General features: G+C 47.0%; 1 protein-coding gene across 2 annotated transcripts in view; it reads right to left on the bottom strand.

Annotated features, from left to right (window-relative positions):
- The window catches only part of pleca (plectin a), an 87873-nt gene that overhangs the window by 66062 nt on the left and 469 nt on the right, over positions 1-21342 (bottom strand). The gene's annotated exons all lie outside the window — the stretch shown is intronic.

Genomic DNA, 21342 nt, shown 5'->3' with positions numbered 1-21342 from the left:
TCAAACGTGTGTTTGTCTGTGTGTGTGCATATGTGAATGTGCATGTGCGTGCGTGCATTCGCATATGTGCATGTGCATGTGCGTGTACATGCGTGTGTGCATGTGTGTGTGTGTGTGTGTGTGTGTGTGTGTGTGTCCATGTGACTGCCCCCTCAGATGACTCATCACCACCACCAGGGCGTGGTGGCTCAGAAATGTAACCGATTTCCTGTTTCCCGTGCCGAAACATCCCTAAAGTATGAGTAAATATAGCCAGAGAGCGAGGGGTGAGAGCAGAGGGGTGAGACCAGGTCGTAGCCACGGAGAAGGGAGAGAAACACACAAACACAACAGAGGCTTCTTCTTATAGCAGTAAACAAACTCCATCAACCAGACTGTATAGATGACAGCCCTCAGGCTAGCTCCTCCCAAACGCACACACACACACACACACACACACACACACACACACACACACACACACACACACACACACACACACACAGAATGATCCCACTATGGACCACACACACACATCACACATACGCACAGAAACACCCCATTACCCCCATAACACACACACACCCGCACAAACAATATAACAAACATATACACACAATAACTCCACTACCACATGCACACACATCATTTCCCCTCTTCCTTATAATAATCTCCCTGACCAACTCTTTCCCCAAGATTGGAGTGCTTTATTTACAAGTTTTGTTCTTTTATAGGTTTGCTTTAGTAGAGGCCGCAGTTTTACGTCCAGCGGTTCAATACTTGGCAGCGGTGATCAAACCAGTAGAAACGGCCCTTTTGTCTTTTGGTCTTCCTGCTATAAAACAGCAGCATGAGTAACATCCCCTCCCTCTCCTCAGCCTCCTCCTGGACGGCCGTGTTGGGCCGTGGGAGGACAGGGGGACACTGGGAGAGGAGATATACGATGGAAGGGTCGGAGGGCCACAGAGCCGGGGGTGGGGTCCGCCAGCTGTGGACTGATTTGCAGTCCATCAAAGTGACTCCTGCAAGGAGCTTCCGTTTGAAAGGCGAATGTGCAAACCCTAACTGCCAGATTGTGTCATCGTGTCCAGGAGAGGGATCGTTGTGGGTGGAGCAACGGCAATGATGGCTCTCAGAACTCGTAACTCATGAATATTCATAACATGTCCCATCTCAAACTAATAAATCCACTGTGGTTTAATGGCAGTGGCTAACCTTGAGGAGGTGTGTGTATGTGTGTGTGTGTGCGTGTGTGTGTGTGTGTGTGTGTGTGTGTGTGTAAGTATGTGTGCGTGTGTGTTTGTGTGTATGTGCGTGTGTAAGTGTGTGTGTATGTGTGTCTTTGTAAGTGTGTGGTAGTGCGTGTGCATGTAAGTGTGTCTTTGTGTGTGTGTATGTGTTTGTGTGTGAGTAGGACCCATTAGCATGGTCATATACAACACTCTGCCCTCCTCTTAATCTGTGCAGTGACAGTTTCAGGGCTCTGTTTTAAAGGACGCCTTCACTGGCCGCTGTTTCTCTATTTTATTCTATCAGACACACACACACACACACACACACACGACTTATAATTACCGTGACTTATAATTAAGTCATTAAGCAGAGTCTCTTATCCGAAGCTGGTTGTAGTGAAGCCAGATAAACAAATGAGCAGGTAGGGGTCATAGGTCATCGTACTCGAGGATGATACAGTATGCTGTGGACATTTGGGACTCAAACCCAGCCAAGCTTTTGGCATGAAGTTGAACCCCCGAGCCTCTAGACTATCATGCCCATTATACACACTAACAAACGCACACACAGTATTCAGTGAAAAGCCTCATCTTTCTTCACATCCACCATGGATATGGTGAGTCACCCTCACCATCCTGGGGGAGGGGGGGGGTCCGGAGGGTAAAGCAGACCCAGGCGCCTCACTGGCTACTGTGGGGTGTGTGGGACTGTGTGTGTGTGTGTGTGTGTGTGTGTGTGTGTGTGTGTGTCTGTGATTGTGTGTGTGTGTGTGTGTGTGTGTGTGTGTGTGTGTGTGTGTGTGTGTGCTGGTGTGGGTGCTAGGATGTGTGTGCGTGCTAGGGTGTGTGTGTATGAGTGTGTGTGTGTATGAGTGTGTGTGTGTGTGTGTGTGTGTGTGTGTGTGTGTGTGTCTGTGTGTGTGTGTGTGTGTGTGAGGGCCCTCTCTGCTGGCAGACCTCCCATGCAGGCTAGTTCTGGCTGTGGTACAGCAGGGAGATCCAACTCACAATTACAGCCCAAAGTCAAACCTCAGCAGAAAGAGGAAAGAGTGGAATAGTGGATGTTTTTTGGACACGACGGCCAGAACTAAAATCAAACATACCCTGAGAGTTTCCTGGTTCAGTACGTTTGTAAGAGACTGGCAATCTCTTGTTTCTTATGAAGCACTCTCAGCGGGAGAAAGAGCGTGAGTATGTGAGATGATGTTGTCGAGTCGAATAAATATCTTGAGTTGCACACACACACACGCACACACACACACGCACACACACACATATTGACATATATGTTACTTGCTTCCACGGTTGTGAATTATCCTTATTATCACTGGTTACATAAAGACTCCCAGTGTGTGTTGGGCTGGCACTCCTTATGGTAATGTGGTCTACTGCCAATGACAATTTAATGTTGTTTGTTTTAGTATTGTATCACTATGAATGATGCTGTTGTAAAACAAAGGGAACAATAAAGAATTACACACACACACACACACACAAACATACATACGCACGCACGCACACACACACACGCACGCACGCACGCACACACACAAGCTTTTAGGACAAGCTTTGAACCGCAACACAACCACAACACAAGCTGTTCATGGATTGATACTCATAAAAAAACTCTTTATGACTAGAGTGGAAGTGTGCTATCACAGACGACACAGGAAGTCCTCCCGCCTGCTGCTGCGGCGGCGGTGTGGCACTGCCAGGTGTTGTTGCAGTGTAGGTTACCGTCAGGACTTGCCTGTTCACCAGGTGTGCACGAGCCCTAACACAGCCTCCCTCCCTCCACACAGGTGACACTCAGATGAGAAGCCTTACCTGGAGGAGACAAACACACAAGAACAAAGGAGAGCACGGTGTTAGCATGCTAGGGAGATACACGAGAACACACTAGAGAATCACCTTGTTTCAGGGGTCATGTGACAACTTCATTGATGAAGATAGATACTGTACGGCTTGGCCAGACTCAACGTATTTCAGGTATGAATTGCGACCGGTAGAAGGTGAGACGTTGTTATTGTTGTTGTGACGCACTGCCCTGCTGTCTGGCCCAGCGCAACACACCGGCCACGCCCTTTGTGTGCATTTTTTTTAAACATTTTTTTTCATCCAAGGTGCTCGCGACTATGTTGACTGACAGCGCCCCTTATCAACCTCCTATACGTCTATTAGTTTACAATGTGTTACAAAATGAGGACTATCTTAATCAATCAAACAGTGCCTTGTGTTGGCTATCTGATGAATTCTCTTTCTTTTTATCTGGAATAAAGGCCTACACAAGCTAATAAAAAAAAGTTGCTTTTTGAAAATGGCAAAGTCATTGGAAAGGGGCTGTTTCTTTCTCGTAAAGCCTCAGCCCTTTGTTGGCAAAGGAAAGTTTGGCCAAAGGCAATTAATCCAAGGGGGTCGGTAGCTGTAGAAACAGCGCCCCCTGTTGTCACTCCACGTGCACACCGGCTCAACACTAGACTCAGATTCTCTCAAAGTATCCAAGCCTCCTGTTTCCACTCAAACCCACCTAGTCTGCCCAAACAAAACACAGTGTAAAGAACAGAAATACACCACATCTAGAGGAAAACGATAGCGGATGTGTTGCGTTACACTTGTGAATGACAGGAAACCCGGGGGCTTGAATTTGATTAGGTAATCAGATCAGTGAGGCTGGAGGTCCACAGTTCTGGACCGGGTCCACACGTCTGGACCGGGACCAGGAGCCGTCAGAAGAGCGGAGCCACGGCCGAGCTGACAAACGTAATGCGATTACACTGATTCCTACTGACGGCGAGCTAATAGGGACCAGACGCCCTGCAGACTCAGTTATACACTCACACAAGAGAGGGTTATTCTCACTGCTTAAGTTATTATGCTTGGGCCCGGGTGGAGGACGGAGAGCGACAGGCAGACAGACGCACACAGACACCACACACACCACACACACACAATGACGCAGAGCATTGGAAGCAAGCCAATTAAAAAAACTATCTATTAAAACATCAATAAAAACGTTTTGCAGAGGAGCTAGACTCACCACTAGTGGTCGGTATTAACCGCAGAAACGTTCACTACAGTTTGACACTACATTCACGGCTTTGTGGGGAAGGGCAACCGGCGGATTGCGGTGAGAGGGGCAAGGAATCTAAAAGGTGTGACTTCATCCAGCAAAGATTAAATTCAAAGCACCTGAATGCCCACTAGCTCTTTGCTACCGAGGTTGTCATGTACAGTAGTATTTAACATGACGAGTCTGGTGATGAGTCTAGTGACAAGGGAGACACCGAAATACAAGTGTTGAACCCAAGGGGGAGGGTGTTTAATATGCATTTTGGTTGGCATTTTGACAGAAACTTTTTTTTTTTTTTGACATTTGGCATTTTGACAGAAAAATTTCCTTGTGGGACTATGTGTGGAGATGGCTGGTTGAACCTGTTGCACATTGGGTAATCATTGTGTACCAGGTGTGCAGCCCCACCCAGCCCCAGAGTCCAATCAGACTGGGCCAGGTGAGGCTGCTTCAACCAGCCATCATCCACACACACCCCCATAGTCTCATTACAAATGGGGGATCTGCAGGCTTTCATATAAACGTGGATGAATTCTACTGCAATATTAATAAGTCAAGTTGATTAAGTGCTCTTCTTAAAGCTTTTCATTTAAGATTTAATTTAAGTGGGTTTACATGTATTAAAGTATTAAAAAAAGATGATTGCTTGCACACAGACGCGAGCACCCACTAGCGCGCGCACACACACACACACACACACACACACACACACACACACACACACACACACACACACACACACACACTGCACATTGGGGAGAGAGCTGATGTGCTGTATCGTCTGTTTGCACAGGAAGGGGCGACTAGGGAGCACAACGCATCACTTATGAGATGATCTCATGCATTATGTATCTCAGTCATACTCATAGAGATTCTAATACTACTACAACTAGAGCTGCTATCCTAATATAGTCATGGACAGTCTGACGTCAAGCCTCTAGACATGAGTCAACAAAGCAGGTAACTATGCCCGGGTGCCCAGGATCCAGTCCGTCCCAGGATATCAGCTGGTGTGGGATTGGGTTATTACCTCACTGTACAGGAGCCCACCCAAGTCAGGACCCCCCCCCCCCCACACACACACACACTACAGAGGCACCGTGACTCTCACAGAGCGTTTCGCTCACTCACAGCCGACACACAAACTACACACACAACCTGAGGGCCGGTTTGGACCTCACCTCACCTCGTATGTTCAGGAGGTCTGAGGTCGGGGTCAGGGAGGCTGTCTGTCGCTATGTCTGTTAGAGGTTCTGTTGTGGTTTCTGGAACGAACAGAACGTTCCAGGAGCTTCTCTCACAACAGAGCTGTGTTTACGGGCTCGTGGGGAGATAAGAGGTGAAATGTCTGTGAGGGCGAGGGCTTTGAAAAACAGCAACAGATCGCAGCCCGACCTGACTGACAAATGTTAATATGATTACACTGCTTTCTATTGCTGGGAGAATAGTAATACTGCCCTGATGTAGCTCAAGACTCAATGACCACCGACATCAACATGAGACATTTTATTCTCATGATTTAGAGGGTTTGTTTTGATCTGATTAAAGGACGGGAAGAGAGTCAGGTGGAAAGAAAGACAGAAGTAGGGTTTTCAAGCACATTATGGTGTGTGTGTGTGTGTGTGTGTGTCTGTCTGTCTGTCTGTCTGTCTGTCTGTCTGTCTGTCTGTCTGTCTGTCTGTCTGTCTGTCTGTCTGTCTGTCTGTCTGTCTGTCTGTCTGTCTGTCTGTCTGTCTGTGTGTGTGTGTGTGTGTGTGTGTCTGTGTGTGTGTGTGTGTGTGTGTGTGTGTGTGTGTGTCTGTGTGTGTGTGTGTGTGTGTGTGTGTGTGTGTGAGAGTGTGAGATTGTGAGTGGTGAGTAATATGGAAACAAATGTGGAAAATAAAGAAAGAAGGAAAGAAAGAAACAAGGAATAAATATCCAAGAAAGACAGCAAGAGAGAAAGAATATAATACATATTTGACCTTTTAAAATGATTAAGCCGACCTGTTTGTCTGTCTAGGTATTCAGGAGCTTCCTACGAGTCCAACACATCTGGGCCAAGAGCCTGACAACAACTCAGAGGTGGAAAAACAGAGAGGAATGCTATCAGACGCCCTGCATACCCCGAACACACTCAACCATGACAACACAACCGCAGATCAGCCTGACTGAACGTCAACAACAACCGTTAGAAGTCTACTATCAGGTATCTACAGGTCACTCCCTCCCCTCTGCAACCCACACTCCGGTCTCTCTCCCCATCGCAAGGGAATAAACGCTGGGAAAAAAATTGATCTAGAAATCATACTATTCCTACCGAGAGCGCTGCCGTCTAGAAAGTAAACAGAGAATACAAAGCAAAGGGTTTGTTGTTTGTTGTTGTTGGGAGTGCATTACAAGACGCCTGGCGATGGAGAAGGATGTGAGAGTAAGAGGCTGGAGGTGGGGCCTCGCCTGCAGATGAAGGGGGGCGGGGCCCTGGGGGCCAGGGGTCCGAACACACCCAGTGATTCCATTGGCTGGGAGCAGCGGAGCGAGGGGGTCTTTGTCCTGAGCCTATGACAACATTCTCAGCCCATTCTTCAGAGGCACCCTGTAAACACCCCCCCCCGCCACCCCCCCGTCCATTCACAGCCTCCAAGACCAACGTCCAAACACAACATCCTAGTAGCCATGAGAGCTGAGGACCTCAGACGAACCCACACACACACGCATGGACATGCGCACACACACACACACACACACACACACACACACACACGGACACACACACAGACACACACACACAGACACGCTCACAAACAAACACATAAATACAAGCACATCCACACACACACACACACACACCCAAAGACAAGCACGTACACACATGGACAATGAAACACCCACCCACCCACACACACACACACACACACACACACACACACACACACACGGGAGGGCGCTTTATAAAAGGGAAGTTACTCAGAAGGGCGTGTCAGCTGGTTCTCCAGACTGGCACACAGCGGCAGGCAGTCGTGAAAATAGTGGGTTTCTATCTATATAAACGCCACTTTGACGAGCTGTAAATAGTCATCACAGGAAGACACATTGATTGGGGCAGGTTGATGATGAGCCGGAGGCTGACGTGGTCGCCATGACGACAGTATGAGCACTAAGTCCACCAATGAAATTAGTATAAATGGAATTAGGGGACAATAAGTAATTGCTGCGGGGAACGAGACTGTGAGACTGTGAGGTTTGTCTGGAGTGTTTAACGGGGACAGCATGAGGTGGGGTTTGAATAATTTAAATGAGAGACTAGTTGGTTAAGACTTAAGTAGGACGTAAGAAAGTAAGAAAACTGTTTTACATCGTGTTGATATTATGTTTTCTACGTGACGTTACTTTATGGAGCTTATAGAGTAGTGCGCAAGAACACATAATATGTTTGAGTTAATTTGAGGCTAGTCACAACCGGCCACACTTTGAACCATCCCATCCATCAACACGTATTTTTAGTTCTAAATTGAAGTAGTGACATGACATTATTCACATCCAAGGTTCCAACCGCATTAGAAGCAAAAATAGAAAGCGTCAGGGAACATCAACTCAAACTGTCACAGCATCACAGCTGTGGTTGTCCCCGGTTACGCCTCCATCCCCGGTCCAGAGGGCTGGGCTATGCGCCTGGCCGAATCCCATCACATCCCGTTACCGCGGTGATGCTGCAGCCTCACTCTCTCTCTGCAGATAGCAGCGCAGACGCACTCTCTCCGTGCCGCATGCATGCAGCATCAGCAGCAGCGGCAGCAGCTTCCAAACGCAGCTGAAGCCACGCACATACAAACACACACACAAGCATAAAAACACATGCTTGTTTGACACAACATCGCAGCATATGTGCGACCTCCAACCTGGTCCACTGACTCCGGGACAAAAGCCTGCCGTCTAGCTCGGAAACAAAAGACAACAAAAGGATTGAAGGAGGTTTAATAATGACAAGAAAACCCAGGGAGAGAGAGAGGGAGGGAGAGAGAGGGAGAGAGGATCAGATCAACTTTGTATTCAAAGCACCATTGTTGTTGAGTGCTAAACTTGAACAACACATTCGCAACGCAAGGTGCGCCTCTGGAGGCACAGCTTTGTGGGTAAAATGAGCGGTACCCAAAACAAGATGACAACAGCATTTGGAAACGGCGGCGATAAAACTAAAGGAAGAGGAGAAGAGAGAAGAGATGAGGAGAGGAAAGGAAGGGAGATGAGAGAGGAGGACGACGGGGACTGATAGTGGGATGACAGAGGAGGAGGAGGAGAGAGCAGCCGAAAGAAAGTGAGAGGAGAGAGGAGGAGGAGGGGGGGAGGAGGAGGCAGCGGAGAGGTACCTTTGAGAGATGTGATCTCATGCTGTATAGAGCGCGAGCCGTCCATGCTCCTCTCCGCTAACGTGCGCTAGTGTCAGTCGAACCACAACCTCTCCTCACTGACCCGCTGGAAGGCTGCTAGGATCTGCTGCGATCTGCTCTCTCTCTCTCTCTCTCAGACTCGCTCTCACACTTCTCCTTCTCCTGCTGCTGCCTTGCTCTGCCTCTGATGCCGCAACAGAAGCCAGACACTTTGTGTGTGTGTGTGTGTTTTCTCTCTCTCTCTCTCTCTCTCTCTCTCTTTCACACACAATCTCCCTCGCTCGCTGTAAAGCAAAGGCAGTGCACCCTCCCTCCTTTCTTTCACTCCCCTCGCCTCAACCCCCCTCCCCCCCCCCTCACACCCCCACCCTCCTCAGCCCACAACCCCTCCCCTGCCTGTCCCGTCTCATCCTCATGGGTTTTCTCAGGGAGCTGTCTCGGCCAATCGGTGTTGAGCGTGGGCCAGCCCCACCGGCCCAGCGGCCCACCGGTCGGTTCCCATCAGCCAATGCCGACGCTGCGGAGTCATGATGACAGATTCTGATTCTGTTTTTATTCTGGTATTGATTCATTGGGGAGTGCTCGGTGAGAAGTATGTGTGATACCCTTTAATTCTGCAAGCCAAGGTGAAACCATGAGGTTGGTGTTTGGGCTTCTTAAATACTTGCATTTCTTAAATACTTGGGAGAATTAAGCTCAGGATGGTTTAATTAGAGGGCTGAGCGATAAATTAAATGTGCCCTGGTCTGATGTCTGACGTCTGATGAGGAAAACAGGTCAACTGAAGCACAAGAGAATCCAGCTGTCAAATGATCATAGTTTATGGTCCCATGCAGCCACCCCTCCTCTTGAACTGTTCTGCTGACAGTGAACATGTTCAATTATAGTCTTCTCAAGTAAATAAAAACACAAATTCCAACCAAGATCAATAAAGACACGCCTAAAGACGGTTAAGCCAGTGCGTTCTGTCACTCCTCCAGCTCCTTTAGAGGAGTCCATTTTCCTCTGCAAAAGAAAAACAACAGAATCTCTGTTTTTTTCTTTGTACTCTGTGACTCAGCAAAAAGGAGCTAATTCCCCTCTGATCCCGCAGTGGGGGGACTGCTCAAATGTTCATGGAGTACTGCAGGGGGCTAGGCAGCCAGGCCAGGACTCAAGACTTAGATGACTCATGATCAGGATTCATATGACGGGATTAGAAAGTATTCAGGTGTCAGTTGGACACACAAGACCCGCTAACGATACTGAGCCCGCTACCGCTGAGCCGTGGCGTTTTTAAAGATGGACGAGGATGGACTGCATTTGACTCAGCAGTATGGAGCATCGCTCTATGGGACTGGGCACACTATGTGTGTGTGTGCGCTCGTGCATGTGCATGTGCGTGTGCGTGTGCGTGTGCATGTGCGTGTGTGTGTGAGAGAGAGATAGAAAGAGAGCGAGAGAGAGAGATGCAGATGTTTTGTATTTATAGGGCTAAAAAAAATATATATACAAATATATATATATAAATCTATATATACATATATATATAAATAAATAAGGCTGTAGTTATGCAACAATTATCAATGGACAGGCAGACGGACAGACAGATAGAGTGATGGATCGATTGAAAGATGGACAGATAAATGTCTGGATAAAAAATAAGAGATATTAAGGAAAGGATTTCGGATGACTTCTGTTCCACAGCTGAAGCATAACTGCTGGTTATAAAACGGCTGACCACTTCCTCTCCCAGGCCGTCCACAGATATGACCCAATCAAGACACTGTGCATAAAGAAAAGGAAGAGAGGAGGAATATGAACTCTGTAACAGGACACTATCTCCCTTGGACTTCATTTACTTCTCTCTTTGGATCTGTACTTCGGCAATTGTGAGTGACAGTTAAGTAACACACGCAATGTGGTTGTGAATATGCATGGAAGTGTATCTCTTTGCCAGGGCCCAGGTGGTGAGCATTTCAGTAAACTTCACCAAATAACTGGAATACTCAACACCGCATCCAGACCCACTAAACGCCTCAGATTACGACAGACTTGATCACTTTGCAGTCATCCAAAACATGGAGCATTACCCAGGCTAATAAGTACCTAGTATAGGTACATAATTCAGCTCCCTGTATGGATGACTTGGCTACGGACACATGGAAGAACCTCTGAAACCCCCACTGGGCTCCCCATTCTAAAAACGTACTCTTTGGATTAAAACCTCCACCGTGTATATTTATTAATATAAAAAAAAAACAAGGCAAGAAATGTAACAACAAGGAGCGAGTGATAAGACAAGGGATGTACAAATACAAACAAAATGTATCTTTTCTCTTTGGTGACGTGTTTCACCAGCTAGCCCCTAATACTACACCCAGGACCTCAGTCGGTCCCTCACAGAGCCCTGCTGAATTCAACAGTCTGTCTCAGGACTCCGCCCCCTTTCCCACACCCATCCTTCGCTCCCCCCCCCCTCCAACCCCCCCCCCCCCATTCCTGTTCCTGTCCAAACGGCCAGCCAGTGAGTCACAGCATGGTGGTGGTGGAGTTGTGTGAGAAACTCTGATCCTGCTCTCCGCTGACTCCTCTCTGAGCCTTGGCATCACCGTCTCGTCCCATTAATAGCCCGGGGCGAACGAGGGCATCTTACTGTGTGTGATCATTTGCACGTGCACCAATTCATGCATGTGTGTCTTTCTGTGTGTGTGTGTGTGTGTGTGTGTGTGTGTGTGTGTGTGTGTGTATGTGTGTGTGTGTGTGTGTGTGTGTGTGTGTGTGTGCGAGTGTGTGTGTGTGTGCGCAAAATCGTGTGTGTGTGTGTGTGTGTGTGTGGTGAACTGCAGTTCTAGACAGAACCTGGGAAACGATCCCCCTGGGCCAGGGGGGGGGGGAGGGGGTAATATGTATGGTCAATCAATAAGCCGATAAAGGTTCCAGTTTCGAGCTACTGCAGCAGAACAGCAGAAAGAAAAGAGAGAGGGAGGGAGGGAGGGGGGAGAGGGAGGAAGGGGGGAGGGAGGAGGGAGGGGAAGGAGGGAGGGAGGGGGAGGGAGGATGGAGGGGGAGGGAGGGGGGGAGGGAGGAGGGAGGGGAAGGACTCCCTCACCTCCCTCCCTCCTTCGGAAGGAGGGAGGGAGGAGGGAGGCGAGGGAGGATGGAGGGGGGGGGGAGGGTAGCAAGGGAGGGAGGGAGGAGAGAGTGAGGATGGAGAGGGAGGGAGGGGGAAGGGAGGGCAGGGAGAGGATGGAGGGAGGGAGGGAGGAGGGAGGGGGAGTTAGGGGGGAGGAGTGTTGACGACTACAACTGGTAGATTAACCCTTCAATCGTCCATTAGGGCGTGGACACACACACACGCGCCTCTTGAGGACTCAATCAATGGAAGATGCTCAACGACCGCAGATGACTCAGTGTGACATCGGCCATGGGGGGGGGGGGACGAGTGGTGATTATTGGGGTACAGTCCCCCAGCCTACCCCCGCAAGATACCCTAACCCCAGCTGCCTCTTTAATGACATGTCTGACATTCCCAATAGCAATTTATGGATCACTATGTTCTAAAGTGATTGATATCTAAATCAACCCACTGACCTCAAGCTGTTCAACGTGATGATTGCGATGGTCAGTAGAGCATCTGGATGCAGGATGTGCCTGCATTAGCCACTGCTAATGCGGATGCTAAATCCTTTGTTACAGTGCTTAGTGCTACTGCTTGCTGTCTGCTACGCCAAGAAACCCCTGACCTGTCAGAAGAACGAGCAGCTCCACCACAACTTCCTGTCCCATACTGCTCCTCTCGTGAAGCAAGAGAAAGGACTTTCTTCTCCACATGCGGCTAGCAAGCCTCCACCTGCTGCCTGGTGACATGTTTCTCTCTTTGGATAACAAGTCTCTTTGGATAACAATGCTTCCTGAATGACTTGAATTATACGTTGTGGTTGTAGAAGGTAGAAGTGAATATTTACCGGACCTCATCATGGCAAGGAAAAAAATTCAGAACAACAAATGTTGCTAAATGTGGCTAATTACCACGACAAAATCAGATTACATAATCAGCCTACATTTAATTATTCATACAAATATTTGTAAGACTTTACTTTACTGATAAAACTGTATCCATAACAATAACAAACAAACACAACATTGTGTTTACATTAGTGAACACACCAAGCAGGCACCCCCTGAAGGCCCCTCAGTGCCCTCTTGTGGCCCCCGGCCCACGGGTTGAGAACCAGTGTTCTGGATGACTGGAGGCGAGGGCCCCAGCTGGTAGTCACCCCCGAGAGGGTGCTGAATCAGCCCTCGGGGGGAGATGATTGGGGGGGGGGGTTTACGGTATGTAAGCAGGGCCCCCCCCAGTGGGTTATGACAGGAAATAAACACAGGCCACCAGCTGCTCCGGGAGCCCCACCTGAAACGTTATCTCTGCTGCCGTATCGTATGGAGGAGGAGGTTCGCTCAAAGGCCAAACGCAGACGACCACGACCGTCATAGAAAACATCGCTGTCTGATGATCAATCAATCAGGTATTGATTATTGGCAGAAGGTCAACAAACAAGCAGAGGACTAACGAGAGAAGAACATGTCATTGCATTATTTAGCAGCTAAGTAAGTTAGCGACAGACCAATGGCTAATTGCAAATGAGGTCATTGTGCGACTCAAGTGATTAAGCACCACACACACACACACAACACAACACAAAACATTTCCTGGAAGACCTGAAGGCCTGACACAACGACTCCCCCTATCGCTTGAGGAGACTATTAAAACACTGATACGGGCCGGTCCATCTCTGATCCCACGGGGGGAAAGGGGGGGGATTCTTGTCTCTGGGTTAAACCCAAGCCCAGCCTTGACATGACCCAGACTAACTGACTAACCCAGATGGGGAGCTGGACCGCTGGGTCAGGACCGGTCAGGGAGAGCCCAGGATGCCATGCCGGGTACACGAGGCATTAAGGGATCAGAGTGAGGCTAGGGACGGGTGTAAATACAGTACAGTACACCCCTGATACCTGAAACCCGGGAGGTATTCTGCTCCACTGGACTCAGTTTCATCACCCTCCATTGATCCATAAACCAACGGGCCACATTAATAATTCATTTATAATGTAGAAGAAGAGTGAACCGTGAAAAGTGAACCAAATAAACACACAACTGAATTACGAGAGAGAGAGAGAGAAAGAGAGCGAGAGAGAGAGAGAGAGAGAGAGAGAGAGAGAGAGAGACAGAGACAGTGAGAGAAAGAGCCATAGAGAGAAAGGAGACAGAGAAAGAGCCAGAAAGACCATCAGAGAGAGAGGAGACAGAGAGAGACAGAGCAAGTGAGTGAGAGACAGAGAGAGAGAAAGAGAGAGCGAGAGAGAGAGATAGTGCAGCTGTCAGTCTCAGGACAGGAGAGCACTAGAATAATGCAGCAGATAATGGAATCCAATTAAATTGTAAATCCACCACCCAGACTCTGAGCTCTGGAGACTCCACTCCTCAAACACCAGTGGAGTAGAGGCGGTGGAAGGGCTTTTATTTTGGTGAACCAGGGTGAGTATCTCCATCTCCCTGAACAACCCAGCGGTAATGCCCACCCTGTGCCAGCTGCCTCCCTACTGAAAGCCCAGGAATGAGTCCGGCTTTGTATTCCCAGCACCCGGGTGTTAGCACCATTGTTCCACATACCAGGACCCCTGGGGTGATCCTCCTGGTGCCTGAGATACAGGTTTACATTTACATTTACATTTAGGGCATTTAGCAGACGCTTTTATCCAAAGCAACTTACAATAAGTACATTTGTCATAAGAAGTGAAACAATATATCGCCGTCGGTACAGTAAAGATGTTCATAGAACCAAGTGCAAGTACTAACAATCGCTAGGCTAACCCCATTCCCCGTATACAGCAGTGATAGCTAGCTACTGCAGATGCTACACAAATAAGTACATGCTACACAACATGCATGCACAACACAATTAAGTACATGCTACACAATTAAGTACAATGAATGAATACAACCAGGACGTACAACAAACAATAGTGCAACAGACAAATAAGGGACTGAATGGCTATGTACAGTCTAGGTGAACTCTGAACAGGTGGGTTTTGAGTCGTTTGCGGAAGCTGGTGAGCGACTCTGCGGTCCTGACATCAGCAGGAAGCTCGTTCCACCACTGTGGTCCCAAGATAGAGAAGAGTTGTGATTTAGCTGATCGACCTTTGGCTGCTCTTAGTGATGGCGGTACCAGACGTCCAGCTGAGGTAGTTGAGCGGAGGGATCGAGTTGGGGTGTGTGGTTTGACCAAGGCTTGGAGGTAGGCAGGGGCAGTTCCATCGACTGCCTTGTATGCCAGTACCATCATCTTGAATCTGATGCGGACTACTACAGGGAGCCAGTGGAGGTGGCGAAAGAGGGGAGTCACATGGGAGAATTTAGGTGGGTTGAACACGAGGTGCGCTGCCGCGTTCTAGATACGCTGCAAAGGTTTAATAGCAGAGACCGGGAGTCCAGCTAGGACAGTGTAGTACATGTCAGTGTAATACATGTAGTACACAATAAATACACAATACAGATCAATACAAAAATACCTTGACATTGAGATAAGGTAAGGAAACAAATAAAATATATTTTATTCATTAGAGTGTCACAGGAGAAAATAAAGGACAGCAAAAGACTAATTAATAATAATAATCTATTGATAAAATTAGGTATTTTTGTGCGTCAACAGACTGATGTTAATTTGGGCATGGCATATTGTATGTGAAACATTGTAGGACAATGTGGTAAAAACCTAAATCCACAGATAAAGAATAAAAGTGTAGATGAGTTTGAAAAGTTTTCTGACTGTGATATCTTTCTCAGGAAACTTAAAATGTTCTTTTAAGTGTAATTTACACAACCATCTTCATTGTTTTATATCAATACACTGCTGGTGTGCACATAATGTGACAGTTTGTATCCGACGTATCCTGGCAACCGTAATCTCCCGCCACACATAGCGGTGGATGACATCACCCCTACAGGCCTTCCCCATACAACAAACACACACACACACAGACACACACACACACACACACACACACACACACACACAGACATAAACAGAAACACACAGAACACACAGACAGACACAGACAGAAACAACCACCACGCACGCACACACTTACACACACGTACACAGACAGGCAGACACACGTACACACACAAGTACACACACATAAACACACACACACACACACACACACACACACACACACACACACACACACACACACACACACACACACACACACACACAGTAGCCAGTCACTGCAGTATAGGTTCCGGATGGAGGGGGATTCTCACACACACGCTGGGTATTTGAAGACACAGTGGGAATGTAAATACATTGATCTCCTAAAACTAACAGAGGCTCACCAAGCAATTGATCTCTTCCTCTCCTCGACCTCTTTCCACTTTCTGCTACTTCCAGGGTGGGGGAGTTTGATTGGCAACCTGACACCATAAGTTAGAGGCAGAATTAACATTTAGAACTATATTAATCTTACGTAGACACGTAAACTTCACTACTTCACAGCACGTTTAATGTAATACCTAGAGTTATGCCATGTACAGTGCGATGTTATTCAAATTAATTCATACCCCTGGCGGTTAAATAAAGAGGGGATTTACAACCTAAACCAAGTGCAGGAATTGCATCTCAGCATGTGTTGTGTTGAAAGCCATGTGACCGAGTGAAGAGAATGTGGGGCCATTCATTACTTCCATTATTAATGTCTATGACGGGCTGGAGCTATTCTGGGATATCTAACCCTGGCATGACTGCAGTATGCATCTGGGGACTGGGTATTAAACATGACTTATCCATTCCAAACAGTCCAACCAACACACCTCTTCTTTGACGTTCAAACCCTTTTTTTGGACGAAAATAACCATTTCTGAAAATATATATTGATACAAACAGGGCCGAGCGATACATCCATATTATATTTTATCGTCTTTGAGTGGTGTGTGTATCAAAAACTGCTTCTAACAAGCTCTTACACAGCCGAGACACTAGGGCTCCTAGCAGGACTGTGTGAAGTATCAGCCAGGCGAGAAGGACCCATTAATAAACCAGGGGTTATCATTTCTTCCCCGGCCAGAGGACAGTGTGCCAGATCAGGGAACACCTACAAAGGCGATCCCCTTGGCCTGACATAGCCTGTGGGATGATGTCTAGGTGTGAGCACAGGTCATAACTGTGGGCCTGTGAACTACATTGGGCCATGATGGAACAATGATTAATGCCATTTTTGATGTATTATTATTTTGGGTTTTTCACACTAGCACAAAAAGGTTTTAATCTATTTATGACTATTTCTTAGGATTTAGTAATTTAGAAGATGCTTTTATCTAAAAGGAGCAGTTAGGGGTTAGGGCATCTTGCTCAAGGAGGTCTTCAGGTAGGCTGCATACGGTGGGGTTCGCACAGGGAACCTTTCAGCTGGGAATCAGACAGGTTCTAACCACAAGCCCTCCCTTCCCCCAATAGTCACAAATTGATAAGGGCTTGAGTAATTTCCAGTACCGTTCTATGTACTTTATTTTCCTATGTTTTTATCAATGGTGTTAAATTAATGGTGGATAAATAGAGCTAACCTTGACCTTTAACATAGCAGTCATGTAGAAGACCACAACGTTATTTAGCCTCCATTGTACTGACTTTAATTAGATTTTCCACAGGATTTTCCACAGTGATTGACGTCTCACTGTCAGCCTGGACATTCTAATTTGGAAGTCTTTTTCCGCTCACAATTAGAAGGGATTTATTTCTGATCTTTGCATGCTTCCGTTCATACAGCCCATAATAACAGCCATACCCTGCAGTCCTGGTAACAGGCCTTCTAGCTGACGTTTTGAGTGTTACAAGATTGAGCCTCCCATTGCTTGCATGAATCTATAATAGGGAATGTTGTGTGTTATCCCAAAGTCTGGAAGTACTGTAAATACATACAATTCATTATTTATAATAGACTAATATTACTGCAGAATATTTTTGGTAAGTACAACAAACTGGCTCAAGTGTTCATTGGATCTATGCACAGTCTTTGTTGAACACAACGTTTAAACAGTTATACTTAATATTCATAAGCTTTTAAACATTTGTATTTGCCAATATAATATATATTGAGTTGAGTTCTACTTCTACTTCTGAGTTCTACTTCTGCAAAAACTGTGGACAAGATGAATATTTAACAACTTTCACTGAGTGTACCGTGTTCACCGCTGTACAACCACTATAACCAGGTCTGCGTGTGTGTGTCTTCTTGCGTGTCTTGCAGCCATGAAGCATACCTCGCGCACGCTATTTTGGAGTTTGAGTTTGCGTTGCAGGAAAACTGATCTGAGGGGGTACTGGAAATTAGGTGGAGGGGTTAAGTAAGGGGTGGGTGGGTGTGTGTGTGTGTGTGTGTGTGAGTGTGCATGTGTGCATGTGTGCGCGAGAAGTAAGGTTGGGGTCCTCAGTGAACACAACTCCTCAGCACCCCCCATCCCAGATGAATGAGCCACAAGACAAACTTAGCGCAGAATATTTATACCCGATACACACGCACATACACACACACACCACTCAGTTACATACACACATACCAAAGGGCTGGGATGCCACCGGGGACGGGTACGGTGAACATTAGGTGTGAGACGGTGCTGCTGTGTTCCCTCAGACTAAGAGGGTCGCAAAGCTACTTCAAGCTAACAGATGTGCTAACGAGCTAAGCTAACAGGTGTGCTGACAAGCTAAGCTAACAGGTGCAGTGAGACAGGACTAAAACAGAATCCCTGTTTTGACAGCCCTGGTGTTCTTGGTCTTGATGACTAAATAACAGAGATAAGCATTTTTCTCCAGAGAATAATTAACTGACCCTGAAGAGAGAGCTTTTTTTGGGGGTGTGACGCCTCGTTGGGCTGTATCAGAACATCAGAGGGAGCCCGGTCCTGTTGTGATACGGTAGCACTGTACTGACTGACTGACTGTCTCAACAAACTTCTAAAAATAACACTACCCAACAGACGCTTTTATCAGACGTTTGTTTTCTTTTTGATACGCTGATTCCCAAACGGACTCAAGACACAGCATGAGTTTGAGTTCAAGCAAACACACATGGATCAATCTTCAACCCAGTGGAGAACTTAGGGTTCTCTGACATTTCAAAGATGTAGATGCCCTCGACAGCGAGCCCTCCTTCTAGAATAGCCTTGAGTAGACCGCCAGGGATACATTAGTGGTAACTATTTAAACAACAAGGCGTATATTTAGCTCCCTTGCTCTCCCTGGACAAATACATCCCTGGTTACTATTACAACATTGAGTTGTAGTCGCGAGTGCTATCATCACTTCACTGGGGAAATACACCTGCTGTCAGAGTTGACACAAACCCATAATCCCATCGTGTGGATTCATGACACAGAGTTAACGGCTTTGCTTCAGTTCTTCGCACTGATGACTAACAACGTAAGAAGCTAACAGGAAGTCAGAAGCTGGCACAGGAAGCTGTGAGAAACAGAGCAGGGACCGGCGGTCCGGTGCCAAAGGGAGGGGACACCACAGGAACGCTGGCAACTCTTGACCCTCACGGCATGGGAAGAACTCAGGCATGGGAAGAACCAGGCCTGGGGTCCCACATTACTGAGGGCATGAGGCACACAAGGTCCCCATACTGTATGGATAACGTCCCTGAAGTGTGTAACATAATAGGGTCCCCACAATGTATGTATAATGTCCCTGAAGTGTGTAGCGTAATAAGGTCCCCACACTGGAGGATAATGTCCCTGAGGTGTGTAATGTAATAAGCCCCAACATGTTATGGTACAACAATGTTCTCACATTGTATCATAACAGTGTCAAATGCCATAATGTCCCCACAATGTATGGATAATGTCTCTGAATTGTGTAATGCAAGGTGCATTACACAAAATTTTATTTTATTGGCAACATTTGAACATTTTATAGAACATTTGACATAGTTATACAGACATGACGACTTCATTTATTTTATAATACTGTGCAATTAATGCTAGCGAGGGCAATTTATTTTAGATTTTTTTTTTGGTCATATTTGCTGAAACCTCTCTTTAAATCCAGACAGCGATCATAAATCAAATGCCCTGACTAAAAAATGAAGAAATTAGGTAACTCTGGCTGTCGTAGGCGTGCAATAGGCCCATCCAATCATTTATTGTGGCCACTATTAAATGACTGGATGGCCAACCTGTCTGTCTACCCACCTACCTGGCCAGCTGCGCGCTCCATAGCACATGACCCTGTCTCCCACAAGGCTAGGTAGATCTATTGCTAAAGCTAGCAAGCTAGTCATGTGTTTTGGGGGAGTGGCTTTGGAGAGAGGCCTAAGGGGAGGGGTGGGATTTTTTAGATTGGATACTTTGAAAATCTAGCTAACTCTGGCTGGTTTCTCTGAATTGCATACCCTAGTTTTAAGTTGCTTTCAAACAGGTATTGAATCCAGTTATATGTATAATCTAGACTGGGTAGCCCCGCCCATTCTGCTGGCAATTTGAGTTCACCCTGCAGAAGGGTCTGGAGAAGAGCAATACATTTCTTTCTAGTTTTGATACGTTTTTTGCGGGAGCCAATCACCAAGCTGGCTTTTCCCCCTGGCACGCTATTGGCTGGTTTAACACAATGATGACAGGGAGGCGACGGCAAGCAGCCAATTGCGTACAGAGTCAATTTAACTCTGCCCGTTGATCACGCTAAAGAAAATGACAGCAGCTTCCCCAGACCAACGTGCAATCTACGATTGAGCTTGGTCTGGCAATAGCCAGGCTATGTATAATCTGTAATACAGATAGCAACATGTGTATGTGCATGGCAACATGTCTTTGTTTACTTTGGGTCTTGGGACAGACGGGTTCAAAGGGCACTGGTTTCTTGGGGTGGAAGTTTCTAGGTTACTTCCACACAATGTCACATGTTCTGAGTTCCTGGGGTTCAGAGGAGCGGCACTGACTCTGAATGGAAAAACATAACTAAAGTATTACGTAATGTGGACAGTCCCTGCCAGGTCCACTTCCACAAGAGAGTCCCCAGAGGAGTGTCACAGGAGGCTGTGTGACAATGTGATTGGCTGGAATTGAACTAGCAGCAGGTTATGGTGCATTGTGGGAACTGGATCATTCAACATCCACTCCCATGCCCCGCCCCCTAACACCCTCACCTGTCCATCAACTCCTCTGTTAGGAAGGCAAGCCTTTAGGTGAAGACTGGGAGACCAGATAACAACCTGGGGAACACCCTGTGTTTCTGATTGGCCAATTCATTAATCCAATTCAATCGCTCATTATTCACAAATCTGTAAATCCTGTGATCTACCGATTAAGGAATCATTGTTGAAGTTAAACGTTGCTAGAAGTTTGGTGTTAGTTACACCTCTCTCTCATTCTCTCCGAAGGCAATGAATATATGAATACATTATTCCTACAATCTCTACAACACTTGGCTCACCCAAGACACACACAGTTACACACACCTGCCTAACCTTCATCCCTCTCTCCTCTTCTGTCACACTTATTGATTTTCTCTGTGTGTCACACACACACACACACACACACACACACACACACACACACACACACACACACACACACACACACACACACACACACACACACACACACACACACACACACACACACACACACACACACACACACACACACACA

This window comes from Micromesistius poutassou, assembly GCF_964030765.1.
Source record: "Micromesistius poutassou genome assembly, chromosome: 20".
Classification (NCBI taxonomy): Eukaryota; Metazoa; Chordata; class Actinopteri; order Gadiformes; family Gadidae; genus Micromesistius; species Micromesistius poutassou.
The sequence above is the reverse complement of the archived record's forward strand: the minus strand, read 5'-3'. Positions and strand labels throughout refer to the sequence as shown.